The 17,347-nt window shown below is 42.3% G+C and overlaps 1 non-coding gene across 1 annotated transcript; it reads right to left on the reverse strand.

Moving 5' to 3' along the window:
* Positions 1–13,857: 13,857 nt before the first annotated feature.
* Positions 13,858–13,964, reverse strand: LOC148579993 (small nucleolar RNA R71). The gene has a single exon (XR_015899642.1). It is a non-coding gene; the product is annotated as a small nucleolar RNA R71 (small nucleolar RNA).
* Positions 13,965–17,347: the final 3,383 nt, after the last annotated feature.

Consider the following 17,347-nt stretch of genomic DNA (forward strand, 5'->3'; position numbering starts at 1 on the left):
CTTCCAAAAAGAAAACTTCCTGGGTTTCTTTCAGGTCGGCCCAAGGGCATAAAGTTTTTGCCATGTATGATGAATCTTTTAAGGATTTTAAGAATTATTTCTTTAGAGTCCGTGCTGCTGAGGGGGTCCGCCCCTTTTTTCTTGATGAGAATGATGAGGCTACTTTTCCTCTAGAGTGGCAGAAGGATGTGAGAGTGTCTCGTTATACATGGGAGATGCTTGGCGAGGTTGAGCGGGCTTTTGTTATTGTTCTTGAAGATTTATGGGGGAAACCACCCCATCTTGATACAAAAAGGTTTTTGAATGACCCGTCCCTGGTTCGAACTGTTTTGGGTACTGTCTGACTAGTTTTTGTACTTGTTTCTTAGTTTTGCTTCCTCTTTTTATGATTGTAACCCATTATTGTGGTTGATTCTTGTTTTTTCAGAGATGTCAAAAAACAATGATTCCATGAAGGCCTTAAAAAAGGCAAGGAAGGCTACTGCTGCTCAAAATATCTCGGCCAAGGCGACGGGAGAGGGATCTTCTCAAGTTCAGGTGAAGCCGCTCGTGCCGAGTTCTCCTGGGCCGAGGAAGGTGATTCCCACTCCTCGGGTTTGCTTGGCTGACCCTCCACAGTCTTCCGCTGCTACTTCTGGTGCTCCTCCCAACAAGAAACAAAAAACAATTGAGCCTTTCAACCTTGATGCCCCTAATTTTGACGCTGTCGAGTTCGTAGATCAGCAGATCGGTCCTTACGGTGTCCTCCCTATGGATGATGTATCGCTCCTTCGCCATTTGGATTTTATAACTCGGAGTAGTGTAAAAATGGCACATATGGGAGTTGCCCTATATAGAACTACTCAAAATCTTCCTCTCCATGCTACTAAAGCTTTTATGGAGGAGGCAAAATAGGAGTTCGATCGGATGAAGGGCTTGAAGGAGGAGCTTGAGGTAAAGGTGGCTAAACTGGAGAAGGATCTGAAGAATGAGAAGGCAAGTTCCCTTGCTCTGGCGGCTTCTGTGCGGTTGGCCGAGGACACTGCATTGAGGCATAAAGACAGCTACGTCACAACCTATCGGGAGGGAATGCGTTTGAAGGAGGAGTTGGAGAACACCTGAGCTGATTACTCTGAGCTCCAGGGTCATCTTGTTGGCAGTGTGAATGCTGTTTACAAGAACCTGAAGGAGCAGGTTCGAATTATTGCTCCCGAGGTCGATCTTACTCTTTTTAGCCTGGACAATGTTGTGAGGGATGGTAAGATTGTCCCTATGACCAGGATGATGACGATGTCGATCCTCCCCCTGTGCCTTCTGCCAAGGTGTCAACTTCTGCAGTTCCTCTGGTTGAGGTCGGTCATTCTGTTTCTGATCCAGATTGTCAGATCTTGAACTGGGATGATGGTACCGTGGATGCTGTGCCTATTCAAACTCGCCCTCCTTCTCCCCGTACTGATGCTGCCAAGAAGGCTCCCGATCTTAGCTGATTTTTCTTGGATGTTTGTGTAGATAGCCCGACTTATGGGCTTTTAAACTCTTCATTTTGTAATTTGAATATTTTGCTGACTGTTGATACTCGTTCTGGTTGCTTGTTTAGCAACTTTTTATTTTGAAAAAACAACAAGTAGCTTTCAAGCTTTAGGCCTGATCCTGAAGCTTGTTTATAATATTGTATTTCATATCATGCTTGTTTGCACTTGTCTTGGCACCTTTTTGGGTTTTGAGAATGCTGAAGCCTTGCTGCTCGGCCTCTTTGGATTGCTTTGTACTTATTGCTTGTAGCTTGGATCCTTTGAGGTTGTGGATGTGTGGATCCAACTTGTATTTCGGTTTTCTGGCTCTTGTGTTTATTTCTAGCGATCCATAACCGATTTCTTTACGTTGGTCCTCTTTTTCAGTTATTTTTGTAGTACTCTTTTTTGGACCTTTGTCAGGTCTCTTTCAGGGACTACTTTTATAACTCGTTTGTTGGGAGGCCAACTTCTTTACGTCGTCCTCTTCTAAGTTATTTTGTAATCCTCTTTCTTGGACCCTTGTCAGGTCTCTTTCAGGAATTACTTTTATAACTCGTTTGTTGGGAGGCCGACTTCTTTACGTCGTCCTCTTCTACGTTATTTTGTAATCCTCTTTCTTGGACCCTTGTCAGGTCTCTTTTAGGGATTACTTTTATAACTCGTTTGTTGGGAGGCCGACTTCTTTACGTCATCCTCTTCTAAGTTATTTTGTAATCCTCTTTCTTGGACCTTCGTCAGGTCTTGATGCGGGCGAAAATTGGCGAGTTAAGAATGATTATAAAATATGCGTTGCAAGTATAGTTCTCAACCAACCAGAAATCCACCTTAACAATTTAAAAAGGGTGTCACAGAAATTAAAATCAAAATACTAGGAGTATGAGTCCCAGGTCGTCTCCCAACGAGTTGCAGAAAAGTGTGCTATTTTATTAATCAGATGTTTTCAAAAAGGTTTGAGTTGAATGGCAGAAAATTAAATTAGAGAATTTATATAAATTTAAATAAAAGCCTTGATTGGGAGTTGATTAGTTGGAAGCCCTATTCTTGTTGCAGTACTCTCAAGATTAATTGATAATTGGGGATTATTCTGTTTAGTTGTCCCTCACTAAGTAAGGGAAAGTTAAACAAGTTGGAATGCTATTTCTATCCACAAGTTCCAATCCGCTCTGGGGAGGATTGGTGTTAGTGACTAGAGAGCAATCCAACAGTAAACCCAACTACAATCTCTCTCTTGGGCATCCCAACTTCAAGGGTTTCTTTCAATCAACTCCCCATCAAGTTAGGGGACTACTCGCTCATTGTAAATGTAAAATTCATAACATAAGAAAGGGAATTAAAGAAAGACATCATAAATAATGATCAAAAGATTAATCAAAAATAAAAGTGATTCTTGTATTAATAAATGCTAAAATAATCCAACAGTAAAATTAAGTAAATTAAGGAACATGGAAGAGTAAGAGACAAGTAAAGAGAACGAACTAGAGTGTCGAAATCTTGATGAGGCAATAACTCTTCTCAATATCCCAATGCAAAAACAATGAACATAACAAATCCTAAAAACTATGAATGTCTAGAGAGAAAACCTAGAGGAGAGAAAAACTAGATCTAAAAACTAAAACTATGCGGAATGAATGTTGTTGTTGGTTTCTGCATGTTCTCTAGCTCTAGTCTGATTTTCTGGGCCGAAAATCGGGTCAAAATAGGGCCCGAAATTACCCCCAGCGATTCTGGATTATGCAGATCGCGCATGTCACGCGGTCGCATCATCCATGTGGCCGCGTCATTCGGCTTTCTGCTTTGCCACGCGGTCGCGTCATCCATGCGGCCGCGTCACTGCGATTTCCTCTTCTTCGCGCGGTCGCGTCATCCATGCGACCGTGTCACTTCTCGCTGGTCATCTCCTCAATTTCTTGTGTTCCTTCCATTTTTGCAAGCTTCCTCTCTAATCTCCAACTCATTCATGCTCTGTAAAGCCTGAAACACTTAACACACAGATCACGGTATCGAATGGAATAAAGGAGAAATAAAATACATAATTAAAGTCCCTAGGAAGCAAGTTTTCAATCATACAATAACTTTAGGAAGGAATTGTAAATGTATGCTTATTTATTGAATAAGTGGATAAAGATCATGATAAAACCACAATTAAACACAATATAAACCATAAAATAGTGGTTTATCAGGTCTCTTTCAGGGATTACTTTTATAACTTGTTTTTGTAGGAGACCGACTTCGTCATGTCGATCTCTTCTAAGTTATTTTGTAATCCTCTTTCTTGGACCTTCGTCAGGTCTCTTTCAGGGATTACTTTTATAACTTGTTTTTTGTAGGAGACTGACTTCGTCATGTCGATCTCTTCTAAGTTATTTTGTAATCCTCTTTCTTGGACCTTCGTCATGTCTCTTTCAGGGATTACTTTTATAATTTGTTTTTTGTAGGACCGACTTCGTCATGTCGATCTCTTCTAAGTTATTTTGTAATCCTCTTTCTTGGACCTTCGTCAGGTCTCTTTTAGGGATTACTTTTATAACTTGTTTTTTGTAGGAGATCGACTTCGTCATGTCGATTTCTTCTAAGTTATAGCAATTCCTCTTTTATAGGGTTGGCCAGACCTCTTTCCAGGGATTTGCTGATAACTTTGGTTGACTTGGTCCGACTTCTTAACGTCGGCCAGTCTTTAAGTTATTATTTAGCAATCTATAAAACCTCGTCAGGTTCTTTTTCCAGATCCCTTTCGATAACTTCTTGCATTATTCTGTGTTCATCTTTGCCGATTTGTAGAAGGTGGTTTCTATCTTTATTTGGTCGACCTTTAGATGAATCGCATTTTCATCTCTATTGGTCTTTATCGTGATCGTGCAGTGAATCTGTTTTTCACTTTCTGCCGATCTGTTACTTTATAATCGGACGATGAATGCTTCAGATTAATGCGTCTTGAGAATTTGTAGAATATCTAAAATATATTTTATTTAAAAGAAAGTGCAAATATATACATGCGAGAGTTTTTTCATCCCTGTAAGTCGGATAGTTTGTAGGTCTTAGCTTGGTACCTCATTAAAAAACCTTTTCAGGAAAAAGAGTGTACCTTATACCAAGATCCTTTATCATTCCTAACTATAGTACCTTCTTAGGTTACAGGCGTGCCACGATCTGGGAAGCTCTCGTCCATCGAGTTCGGATAGTCTGTAGTAGCCCTTCCCAAGTACTTCTATGACTCGGTAGGGTCCTTTCCAGTTTGCTACCAGCTTGCCTTCTCCAGGTCGAGTTGTTCCGATATCATTTCGGATTAGAGTGAGGTCGTTTTCTGCGAAACCTCGCTGCACTACCTTTTGGTTATATCTCGAAGCCATTCGACGTTTTAGTGCTTCTTCCCTGATCCGAGCTCTTTCCTGGACTTCCGGGAGTAGGTCGAGTTCTTCCCTTTGCAGTTGGGAGTTGGCTTCATTGTAGTGTACTACTCTAGGCGACCCTTCGTCAATTTCCACCGGGATCATTGCCTCCACTCCGTATGCTAGTCGGAAGGGTGATTCCTTTGTGGTGGAATGTGGCATTGTCCAGTATGCCCATAGGACTTGTGGGAGTTCCTCAGCCCAAGCTCCTTTTGCATCCTGTAATCTCCGTTTTAACTCAGCCAATATGACTTTGTTGGCAGCTTCAGCTTGTCCATTGGCTTGGGGATGTTCGACGGAGGTGAACTAATGCTTTATGTTTAAATCGGCTGCTAATTTTCTGAAGCCTGCATCTGTGAATTGGGTGCCATTGTCTGTGGTGATGGAGTATGGGACCCCGAACCTCGTGACAATGTTTCTATATAGGAATTTTCAACTTCTTTGAGCAGTAGCATTAGCTAGGGGTTCTGCCTCTATCCATTTTGTAAAGTAGTCTACCCCTACTATGAGGAATTTCACTTGTCCCGATCCCTGAGGAAAGGGTCCGAGAAGGTCGAGTCCCCATTTTGCAAATGGCCAAGGTGAGGTTACGCTGATGAGCTCTTCGGGCGGGGCGATGTGAAAGTTGGCATGTTTCTGGCATGGTGGGCATGTCCTTACAAACTCTGTAGCTTCCTTTTGTAGATTTGGCCAATAAAATCCCGCCCGGAGTACTTTTTTGGTGAGAGCTTGTGCTCCGAGATGATTACCACAAATGCCACTGTGTACTTCCTCTAAAACTTCCCTTGTGTTGGAGGTCGGCTACCATTTTAATAATGGTATTGAAATCCCTCTTTTGTATACGGTGTTATTTATGATAGTGTAGTACTGTGCCTCCCGTTTTAATCTCTTTGCCTCCATTTCATCTGTGGGGAGTGTTTCTATTTTGAGGTAATTAATTATGGGGGTCATCCATCTTTGATCTTGACCTGTTATGGCTAGGACTTTTTCCTCTTCCGAGACTGACGGGTTCTGTAGCATTTCCTGGATGAGGCATCTATTGTTGCCCCCTGGTTTGGTGTTGGCTAGCTTTGAGAGTGCGTCAGCTCGGGCATTTTGTTCGCGGGGTATGTGGTGGATCTTATATTCCCCGAGTTGTCCGAGCTGTTCCCTGGTCTTACCCAAATATTTTCTCATGGTGGGATCTTTGGCTTGGTAGCTCCCTGTTATTTGTGAGGTAACTATTTCTGAATCGCTGAAGATGTTGAGTCTTTGAGCTCCCACCTCCTTAGCCAGCTTTAAACCAGCTAGTAACGCTTCATATTCTGCCTGGTTGTTTGAGGCCAGGAAACCAAATTTGAGGGAAAGCTCAACTTGTGTTCCTTGGTTGCTTTCTATTATCACACCTGCGCTGCTTCTAGTCTTATTCGAGGAACCATCCACGTAGAGATTCCATTCTGTGGGGTTTCCGGGGTATCTGTGAATTCTGCAATGAAGTCAGCTAAGTACTATGATTTGATGGTTGTTCGAGCTTCATATTGGAGGTTGAACTCGGATAATTTGACTTCCCATTGTAAAATTCTGTCTGTTAGATCTGTTTTCTGCAATATCCCTTTTATGGGCTGGTTGGTCCGAACCTTAATGGTGTGAGCCTGGAAGTACGGGCGAAGTCATCGAGATGTTAGTATGAGAGCGTAGGCAAACTTTTCTATTTTTTGGTAGTTCAACTCAGATCCCTGCAGCGCTTTACTGATGAAGTATACAGGTTGTTGCCCTTTGTTGTCTTCTCGAACCAGTGCTAAGGCTACTGCCCGACTTCCTACCACGAGGTATAATACGAGTGGCTCTTCCTTTCGTGGTCCAATTAGAATAGGTGGTTGTCCCAGGAAACTTTTGAAATCCTGGAAGGCTTGCTCACACTGCATTGTCTATTCGAACTTCTTTTTTTTCCTTAAAGTAGCATAGAAGGGGAGAGATCTTATCGCTAATCCTGCTAAGAATCTGGATAAGGCCGCTAATCTCCCGTTGAGTTGTTGCACTTCTTTGACGTAAGTTGGGCTCTTCATGTTGAGTATGGCCTGGTATTTATCCGGATTTGCCTCAATTCCTCTTTGTGTGATCATAAAACCTAAGAATTTGCCTGCTTCTACTGTGAAGGTGCATTTTGCAGGATTGAGTCGCATGCCATGCTTCCTTATAGTGTCGAACACTTGGGCCAGGTCGGACAATAATGTCTCTTCACTTTGTGTGTTTATTAACATGTCGTCCACGTAGACTTCCATGATTTTTCTGATATGATCTGAAAATACTTTATTCATTAGCCTTTGATAAGTAGCTCCTGCATTCTTGATCTGGTGGATACATGGGGATTTGATTGTATCCGGAATATGCATCCATAAACGAGAGGTATCTATATCCGGATAAAGCATCTACCAGAGCATCGATACTTGGGAGTGGGTAAGGATCTTTTGGGCAGGCCTTGTTGAGATCGGTGTAGTCGGTGCACATTCGTCACTTCCCATTTGATTTTTTCACCAAGACGATGTTAGCTAGCCATAATGGGTACTTGACATCTCTTATGAATCCTGCCTCTAGTAGTGCTTTTACCTGTTCTTCCACAGCTTGGGATTGTTCTGGCCGAAGTTTTCTTCGTCTCTGTTGTACCGGCCGAGATCCTGGATAGACCGCCAACTTGTGACACATTAGCTTGGGGTCTATACCTGGCATGTCTGCAGCTTTCCATGCGAAGAGATCGATATTATCTCGTAAGAACTGTACTAGTAATTCTTTTGCATCTCCTCTCAGGATCGTGCCAATATTAGTTATTTTGTCCGAGGTGTCTCCGATTTGAACTTTCTCTACTTCACCTTCGGGCTGCGGACGGAGCTCTTCTCATCTCTGAACTCCACGAAGCTCAATTGTATGGAACTCTTCTCCTCTGCCTCTGAGGTTTAGACTTTGTTATAACAGCGGTATGCCATCTTTTGATATGCTTTTATCGTAGTTATCCCTTCTGTAGTTGGAAATTTCATGCATAGATGTGGAGTTGAGATTATTGTGCCGAGTTGATTTAGTGTTGTTCGACCTATTAAGGCATTGTAGGCTGAACTCACATCGACCACGATGTAGTCTATCTTGAGTGTTCTAGATTGGTTCCCTTTTCCGAAGGTTGTATGTAGTGACACGTATCCCAGTGGTTATACTGGGGTATCCCCTAGTCCGAACAGGCTGTTCGGGTATGCTCTAAGCTCCTTTTCTTCTAAGCCAAGCTTGTCAAAGGCAGTTTTGAATAAGATGTCGGTGGAGCTCTCTTGGTCTATTAATGTGCGGTGGAGATTGGCGTTTTCCAGTATGATGGTGATGACCATGGGATCGTCGTGTCCTGAGATGATATCAGATGCATCTTCTTTGGTGAATGTGATTGCAGGGATGTCAAGTGCTTTCTCCTTCCCTTCGACATGATATACTTCTTTGAGATATCTTTTGCGGGATGATTTGGAGATTCCTCCTCCTGCAAATCCTCCGTGTATCATATGGACATGTCTTTCTGGCGTACGAGGTGATCGATCGGTTCGTCTGACCTCCTCGTCCCTCCTCCTTTTTCTTTGCTCATCGTCTCGATTGGCCAGATACCGATCTAGTTTTCTTTCTCTCACTAATTTTTCTATGATGTTTTTTAAGTCGAAGTATTCGTTGGGGGAATGCCCTCGAACTCGGTGATATTCACAGCATTCGTTCCGATTTCCTCCTCCTCTTTTGCCTTTGAGTGGTCGAGCGGGGGGTATCTTTTCTGTGTTACAGACTTCTTTGTAAATATTCACAAGGGACACTCGAAGAGGGGTGTAATTATGATACTTTTTGATTTTTTCTTCCGTTCGATCTTCCTTCTTCATGGATTCTTTATCTTTATCTCGGTAGGTGAAACCGGATTTCGAGGCTTCTCCAAGTCGGGAATTTTCCTCCATGTTGATGTACTTCTCCGCCTGTTCTTGCACCTCATCCAGAGATATGGGGTATTTCTTTGATATAGATTGGCTAAAAGGTCCCTCTCGTAGGCCGTTGATGAGGCCCATGATAGCAGCCTCTGTTGGCAAGCTTTGTATATCTAGGCACATTTTGTTGAATCTTTCCATGTAGTTGCGAAGACTTTCCCGATCTCCTTGCTTGATTCCTAGTAGACTGGGGGCGTGCTTAGCCTTGTCTTTTTGGATGGAGAATCTGGCCAGAAATTTTTTAGCTAGGTCTTCAAAGCTTGAGATGGACTTAGGAGGTAAATTGTTGAACCATCTGATTGCTGTCTTCATGAGAGTCGTTGGAAAAGCTTTGCAGTGAACAACGTCTGAGGCGTCGGTGAGGTACATTCTGCTTCTGAAGTTGCTGAGGTGATGGTTGGGATCTGTAGTGCCATCGTACAAAGTCATATCTGAGAGTTTGAAGTCCTTGGGAATTTTAGTTTTCATGATTTTCCTAGTGAATGGATCTTGATCTTTGCGTGAGTTGTCCTCAGGGGTGGTCCGGGTAGCCTTCGCTTTGAGATCGGCTTCGAGTTGTAGGATTTTATCTTCTAACTCTCGACGTCGCCTTACCTCTTTTTGTAGATCCTTGCCAATTTCTCGTTGATGCTGGCTTTCTTTTTCAAGTTGCTTTAAATGATCTTGAAGTGCTTCTATTACTCCTGGATTTGATGAGTTTTTGTCTCCCTTAGATTCCGGAGTATCTTTTGGTGTAGCGTCCACGTTTTTGTACGGCGTTCTGTCCTCTAGATCTGAATCATGGTCGTTGTCATGGTCGTCCGCCATGGTGGTGGGATGACTTCTAGGTCCCCGGCAACGGCGCCAATGTTCTGAGGGTTACCTGAAACTGTAGGTCGATCTCGGATGAGATCTTCTGTACTGGTCGGAGATGACGTGTTCGGCTGGTGGGTGGCAGCCGGAGCGGTCGTGTCTGACTTGTTGGACTGGCTGCGCTTCTGATCCTTGGTCACCGGATGGGGGGGGTACCGCAAGAGACTCCGATGCTTAAGTTAGCACGGGTATTAAGCAGGTTTTTAGTAGAATCAGAGTATGAGTTATACTTGGGTGCTCCAGTGTATTTATAATGGTTGTAGAGTGACCTTTTTAGATAAGATAAGTTTGTTATCTTATCTTATCCTCATCTTTGAGTTGAGGTCAGCTTATCTGCAAGGGAACCGCCCTTATCTCTATAGGCTTGGACTGCTTTTGGATTTTGGTCGTGTTCCTCTATTTGGGCCCTTTACTGGGCTTTTCTGTCAATTTGACCGAGCTCTCTGAGAAGAGGTCAGATAGTCTGACCTGAAGAGGTCGATCACTTTGTCGCTAAAACATCCCGGGTCGGACAGCTTGACCCAGGGTATGAACAAGAGTGCTAGGCCATAAATACGTCCCACATGGCCAAACCTGGAGAGGAAGAAAAGGCAATGATTTCCAATGAGGAAGACCTCAATGGACATTCACTGGCCTTCAAGGAGTTCCCTAATGAGGAACCAAAGGAACCTGAGGCTCATATAGAGACCATAGAGATTTCACTGAACTTACTGTTTCCATTCATGAGCTCTGATGAGTATTCTTCCTCTAAAGAGGATGAAGACATTGTTGAAGAGCAAGTTGCTCAGTATCTAGGAGCAATCATGAAGCTGAATGCCAAGTTAATTGGTAATGAGACTTGGGAGGATGAACCCCCATTGCTCATCAATGAACTGAATGATCTGGTTCAACTGAAATTAGCTCAGAAGAAACAGGATCCTGGAAAGTTCTTAATACCTTGTACCATAGGCACCATGACCTTTAAGAAGGCTTTGTGTGACCTTGGATCAAGTATAAACCTCATGCCCTTCTCTGTAATGGAGAAACTAGGGATCTTTGAGGTACAAGCTGCAAGAATCTTACTAGAGATGGCAGACAATTCAAGGAAACAGGCTTATGGACTTGTAGAGGATGTCTTAGTGAAGGTTGAAGGCTATTACATCCCTGCGGACTTCATAATCCTGGAGACTGGAAAGGATGAAGATGAATCCATCATCTTTGGAAAACCCTTCCTAGCCACAACAAGAGCTATGATTGATGTGGACAGAGGAGAGTTAGTCCTTCAAGTGAATGAGGACTACCTTGTGTTTAAGGCTCAAGGATCTTCTTCTGTAACCATGGAGAGGAAGCATGAAAAGCTTCTCTCAATACAGAGTCAAACAAAGCCCCCACACTCAACTTCTAAGTTTAGTGTTGGGAGGCCAACATCAAGCTCTGAGTCTCTGTGAAGCTCTCTAAGAGCTTCACTGTCAAGCTATTGACATTAAAGAAGCGCTTATTAGGAGGAAACTCAATGTTATTTAATTATATTTATTTATTTTCCATTGTTATTTTATGTTTTCTTTAGGTTGATAATCATGTGAAGTCACAAAAAAACAACTGAAAAATCAAAAACAAAATGAAAAACAGCATTAAAAATAGCACACCCTGGAGGATAGGCTTACTGGCGTCTAAACGCCAGTAAGGATAACAGAATGGGCGTTTAACGCCCAGCCTGGCAGCATTCTGGGCGTTAAACGCCAGAATGGGTAGCACTCTGGGCGTTTAACGCCAGAAAGGGCTGTCTGGCACAGGCTGGCATTAAACGCCAGAAATGGGCATCTGGCTGGCGTTTAACGACAGAAATGGGCAGCAAAGTGGCGTTTAACGCTAGGAAGGGTAGCAGAGCTGGCATTAAACGCCAAATTTGGCACAGAATGGGCGTTTGAACGCTAGAATAGTGCAGGGACTCAAATTCCATGACACCTCAGGATCTGTGAACCCCACAGGATCCCCACTACCCCACTTCTTCTTCTCTCCTCTTCACACCTTTCCATAACACTCTTCCCCAAATACCATTGACCAATCACCTCAATACCTCTTCCCCACAACCTCTTCACCACTCACATCCATCCATCATAAAACCCCACCTACCTCACCATTTAAATTCAAACCATTTTCCTCCCAAACCCACCCACACATGGCCGAATACCCTCTCTCCTTTACCCTATAAATACCCCCTCTTTACCACCTTCATCTTCACACAACATACACAATTAACCCCCTTGGCCGAACCACTCACCTCCCTCCATCTCCTCCATTTCTTCTTCTTCTACTCCTTTCTTTCTTTTTTTGTTGCTCGAGGACGAGCAACCATTCTAAGTTTGGTGTGGGAAAAGCTAAAGCTTTTTGTTTTTCCATAACCATTAATGGCACCTAAGGCCAGAGAAACCTGTAGAAAGAGGGAAGGAAAGGAAATTACTTCCACCTCCGAGTCATGGGAGATGGAGAGATTCATCTCAAAGGTCCATCAAGACCACTTCTATGAAGTCGTGGCCAAGTCATCTGTACCCTATGCAATTCAGCTGGAATTGTCATAGAGGGAGACATTCTCATTGAAGAGGACAAGCCCATCACTAAGAAAATGATGGAGCAAACAAGAGAGTCCACTCATGGACCTCAACAAGAGCATGAGGAAATTCCTCATCAAGAAATCCCTGAGATGCCTCAAGGGATGTACTTTCCTCCACAAAACTATTCGGAGCAAATTAACACCTCCTTAGGAGAATTGAGTTTTAAGCACACATCAAGTGGGCCCCGGAAGTGGATTTCTGCACTATTTGCACTTAATTACTCATTTTCTGTAAACCTAGATTACTAGTTTAGTATAAAAACTACTTTTAGAGGCTTTTTATCATCTTTGATCAATTTTGATCTTTGATCAGTTTTATGCTATTATAGACCATTTGGTACACGTTTGGAGGCTGGCCTCACGGCCATGCCTAGACCTTTCACTTATGTATTTTCTACTGTGACGAGCTTCAAACCTGCGAATGTGGAGCACAAGTGACAGTGTGAAAAAAGACAATGGTCTTATTCCAACACTAGCGGGAACCGATAAATGATTAGCCATGCGGTGATAGCGCATATGGATTTGTTTTCATCCGAGAGGATCATACAGCTTGCCATGGAAGGAGGTAACGCATGGTTGGAAGAAGAAAATAGGAAAGCAGAGGTTCAGAAGCAACAAAGCATCTCCAGACACTTATCTGAAATTCCCACCAATGAATTACATAAGTAAGTTTATCTTATTTTATATTTTATTTATATTTTAATTATCAAAACCTCATAACCATTTGAATCTGCCTGACTGAGATTTACAAGGATGACCATAGCTTGCTTCAAGCCGACAATCTCCGTGGGATCGACCCTTACTCACGTAAGGTATTACATGGACGACCCAGTGCACTTGCTGGTTAGTTGTGCGGAGTTGTGAAAAAGAGTTGAGATTAAGATTGTGTGTACCAAGTTTTTGGTGCCATTGTTAGAGATCACAATTTCATGCACCACTAACCACTAATCTTAACTGTAGTGATTCTTTCACTTGTCCTCCACTTGTTGTTTGTTGAATGTATGACAGGTAGAAGGGGAGAAACTTCATCCTCTTTTGATAGCAAAATTGAGAGGACATTCCTTAGATTAAGGAGGGAAGCAAGAGGCAAAGGCATACTTGGAGAGGAACTAGCGGAGAAAGATCGGAGAACCACCATGGATGACGAAGTACAAGACAATGTTGGAGGAGATGCTGGAAATCATGTTGGGCAAGAGAAGAGAGTCTTAGGCTCCTATATCAACCCAAACCCAGGAAACTATGGCAGCAGCATCCTCAAACCAACAATCCATGCTAACAACTTTGAGTTGAAACCTCAACTCATCACACTTGTCCAAAATAATTGTTCACATGGAGGAAGAGCCCAGGAGGACCCAAATCAACATCTCAGCATATTCTTGAGGATTTGTGATACTGTAAAGTCCAATGGTGTACACCCAGACACCTACAAACTACTTTTGTTCCCTTTCTCACTCAGAGATAAGGCTGCAAAATGGTTGGAAGCATTTCCCAAGGAGAGCTTAACCACATAGGATGACATTATAAACAAATTTCTAGCAAGATTTTACCCCCCTCAGAGAGTCAACAGCCTAAGGGCTGAGGTACAAACTTTCAGACAACAAGATGGTGAAACACTCTATGAGGCCTGGGAGAGGTTCAAGGATTTGACAAGGAAATGCCCACCTGACATGTTCAATGAGTGGGTGCAACTACACATCTTCTATAAAGGGCTGTCATATGAGTCAAAGCAAGCAGTAGATCATTCTTTTGGAGGCTCACTCAACAAGAAGAAAACCATTGAAGAAGCCAAAGATGTCATAGAGACTGTAGCCGAGAATAAGTACTTCTATGCTTCAGAAAGAACTCAAAAGAGAGAAGTGATGGAGCTCAACTCAATGGATGCCTTGCTGGCCCAAAACAAATTTATCACTGCACAACTAGCAGCCTTGACCAAGAAAATAGAGAGTAATCAAGACTTAGCCATCCAAGCCCAAGCCCCTCAACAAGAAGGAGGTGAACCAGAAGTCAAAGATGAATGGGAACAAGCTAATTATGTGAACAATTCTAGACCTCCATCATATGACCTAAACTCCAAGACGTACAATGCAAGTTGGAAGAACCACCCAAAGTTTGGGTGGGGGAACCAACAAAACCACAATCTAGATCATACAAAGCCATACCAAGCCAATCAATACCACAATCACAACCCTGATGCCAGGGCATTTCGGCCAGTTTCACTGATCTTTTCTTTACTGTTTTAGGGTAGTTTCATGCATTTTCTTAGGAAATAAGCAAGTTTTAGGTAGAATTTCACTTACATCTTGATTCAAGCAAACATTGTGAATTTTATATGAATTCATGAGAATTATACATGAATTTAATGACAAAATGAATGATGCATGACTCATAACTTGGATTAGAGCTTTGATGCACTTTATTTGCTTGATTTCAGGACAAAGGAAGCAAGGAAAAGCCACATTAGTAGCCACGTTAGTCTAACTAATGTGACCACTAACGTGGAATGGGAGCTAGCTTTCAACGTTAATGAGAAAAGTGATCACCAATAACGTCTTCGAAGCCATCATAGCCCACGTTAATTACCACGTTAACTACATTAACGTGGTAGTTAACGTGGAGGAAAAGGAAGCTCCAAGCGTTAGTGGTAAAAGTGAGTGCTACTAACGCTCCAAAAGGGCAATTGGCCACGTTAAGAGTCACGTTAACTCAGTTAACGTAAACTCTAACATGGAAGAAGAAGAAAATGCCAACGTTAGTGACACTCACCTTTGTCACTAACGTTGGACTAAGCCCATATTGGCTACGTTAAGAGCCACGTTAACTTAGTTAACGTGAACTCTAACGTGGAAGGAGCAAGGAATCGCCAACGTTAGTGACACTCACCTTTGTCACTAACGTTGGACTAAGCCCATATTGGCTATGTTAAGAGCCACGTTAACTTAGTTAACGTGAACTCTAACGTGGAAGGAGCAAGGAATCGCCAACGTTAGTGACACTCACCTTTGTCACTAACGTTGGAGATGGCAATCAACACCATGTTAGTGGTCACGTTAATATAGGCACTAACGTGGGAAAGGGGCATTTTGGAGCGTTAGTGGAAAAGGTAGGTGTCACTAACGCTCTCGAAGATTTGGCAAGCCTACATTAAAGGTCACGTTAACTATACTAACGTGAACTCTAACGTAGGGAGAAAGGGGTACTCTCAACGTTATTGGGAAAGGTAAACCCCAGTAACGTTTGCGAAGGGCCAAGAAGCAACGTTAGTGGTCACGTTAGTGCCACTAACGTTGAAGTTAACGTGGACCATTTTGGGTTAGGAACGTTAGTGAAAAAGGTGATTGTCACTAACGTTCTCGACCCCACATTTTCACTTAACGTTAACACCTCTAACGCCCTAAGCTAAAGTCCATGCCTACTGCACACTTTCTCTGCAAGTGAAGCTGAGCCCACTAAAGATGATAACTGCTTCAACTCAAGATCCAAAGGCCCATATCCAAGACTCGAAGAGCCAACTAGAAGATCAGAAGAGTAGTATAAATAGGAATAGTTTTGAACTAGAGAGAAGCTTTTTGGATTTAGAGAACTACTCTCTGTATAATTTTACTTTCTCTGCAACTTCTAGTTTTACTTTCAGAATGCATTCTCTATCTTTATTTTCCATTCCCAGAGCCATGAACAACTAAACCCCTTTCATTGGATTAGGGAGCTCTGTTGTAATTTGATGGATCAATAATAGTTTTCATTATTCTTCTTGTTTCTTTTCTCTTGATTTTACTAGAAAGCTTTCAATCTTCATCCAATTGGGTAGTTTTCTTGGAAAAGAAGCTATTCATACTTGGATCTCTTCGGAACCTTGGAAGAGGAATGAAGGGATCATGCTAGAAATGCTTTCTCATGTTGGACCAAATTGGGGGTTGGGCGGATATGGTGACATATAATTCTCTCAATACTTTAATTTGGAAATACATGTGGTACAATCAATGACCATACTTCATCTCTTCTCATGAGCAATTAGACCAAGGAATTGGCTATTGATCAAGATTTGAGAGATTGAATTACCAAGGAATTGGAATTCAATCACTTAAGATTGCCAAGGAGATCAATGAATGCATTGATTGAGGAAGAGATGAAAATGAACATGATCCGGAGAATGCAACATCTCCTAAGCCCAATGAATCCCCCATTTTTGATCTTACCCATTCTCTTTACTTTCTGCCATTTACTTTCATGCTAAATTCCCCATTCCCCATTTAAGATTCTGCAATTTACTTTCCGTTATTTATATTCAACTCTTTATTTACAGCATTTACATTTTCTGCCATTTACTTTCCCGCCAATTAGTTTCCTGCAATTCTGAAAACAAATTCTGCTTAGCTCAACTAGAACATTCCTCTAATTAAAGTTGCTTGACCAATCAATCCCTGTGGGATTCGACCTCACTCTATTGTGAGTTTTTACTTGACGACAATTTGGTATACTTGCCGAGGGAAATCTGTTGAGAGACAAGTTTCCGTGCATCAAGTTTATGGCGCCGTTGCTGGAGATTGATTTTGCATCAACAATGATTAAATTGGTGGATAACTAGATTGAGCATTTTTTTCTTTTTTTTGATTTAACTTTATTTGAGTAATTTACTTTCAGTCTTAGTTATTTCCTTACCTTTACCCCTTACCCGTTTGTGGTGTTATCTGCATTTTTTTTTACTATTTAGTTCACTGACCCACTAACTGTTTGATATATTGCATCACTCACACTAATAGCTTTTCTGCAGAGAATACTGTCTGCATCTATCTTTCTTGCTTGTGACTTGTGGGTTGTATGACAAGTAGAAGAAGCAAGGCTTCAACTTCCTTTGATTTTGAACCTGAGAGGACCTTCCTTAGATTGAAGAGGGAAGCAAGAGGAAAGAGAGTCGTTAGTGCTGAGGAAGAGGAGGAGTATTTTGAACCAGACATGGATGAGAATATGGAAAACCATCATGAAGAAGAGGCTCACAACCATGGCAGAGAAGGCCCAGTGCATCATGCTGGGCAAGAGAGAAGAGTTCTGGGATCTTAC

This window comes from Arachis ipaensis, chromosome B10, assembly GCF_059453495.1.
Source record: "Arachis ipaensis isolate K30076 ecotype BB chromosome B10, ASM5945349v1, whole genome shotgun sequence".
In the NCBI taxonomy this organism is placed as follows: domain Eukaryota; kingdom Viridiplantae; phylum Streptophyta; class Magnoliopsida; order Fabales; family Fabaceae; genus Arachis; species Arachis ipaensis.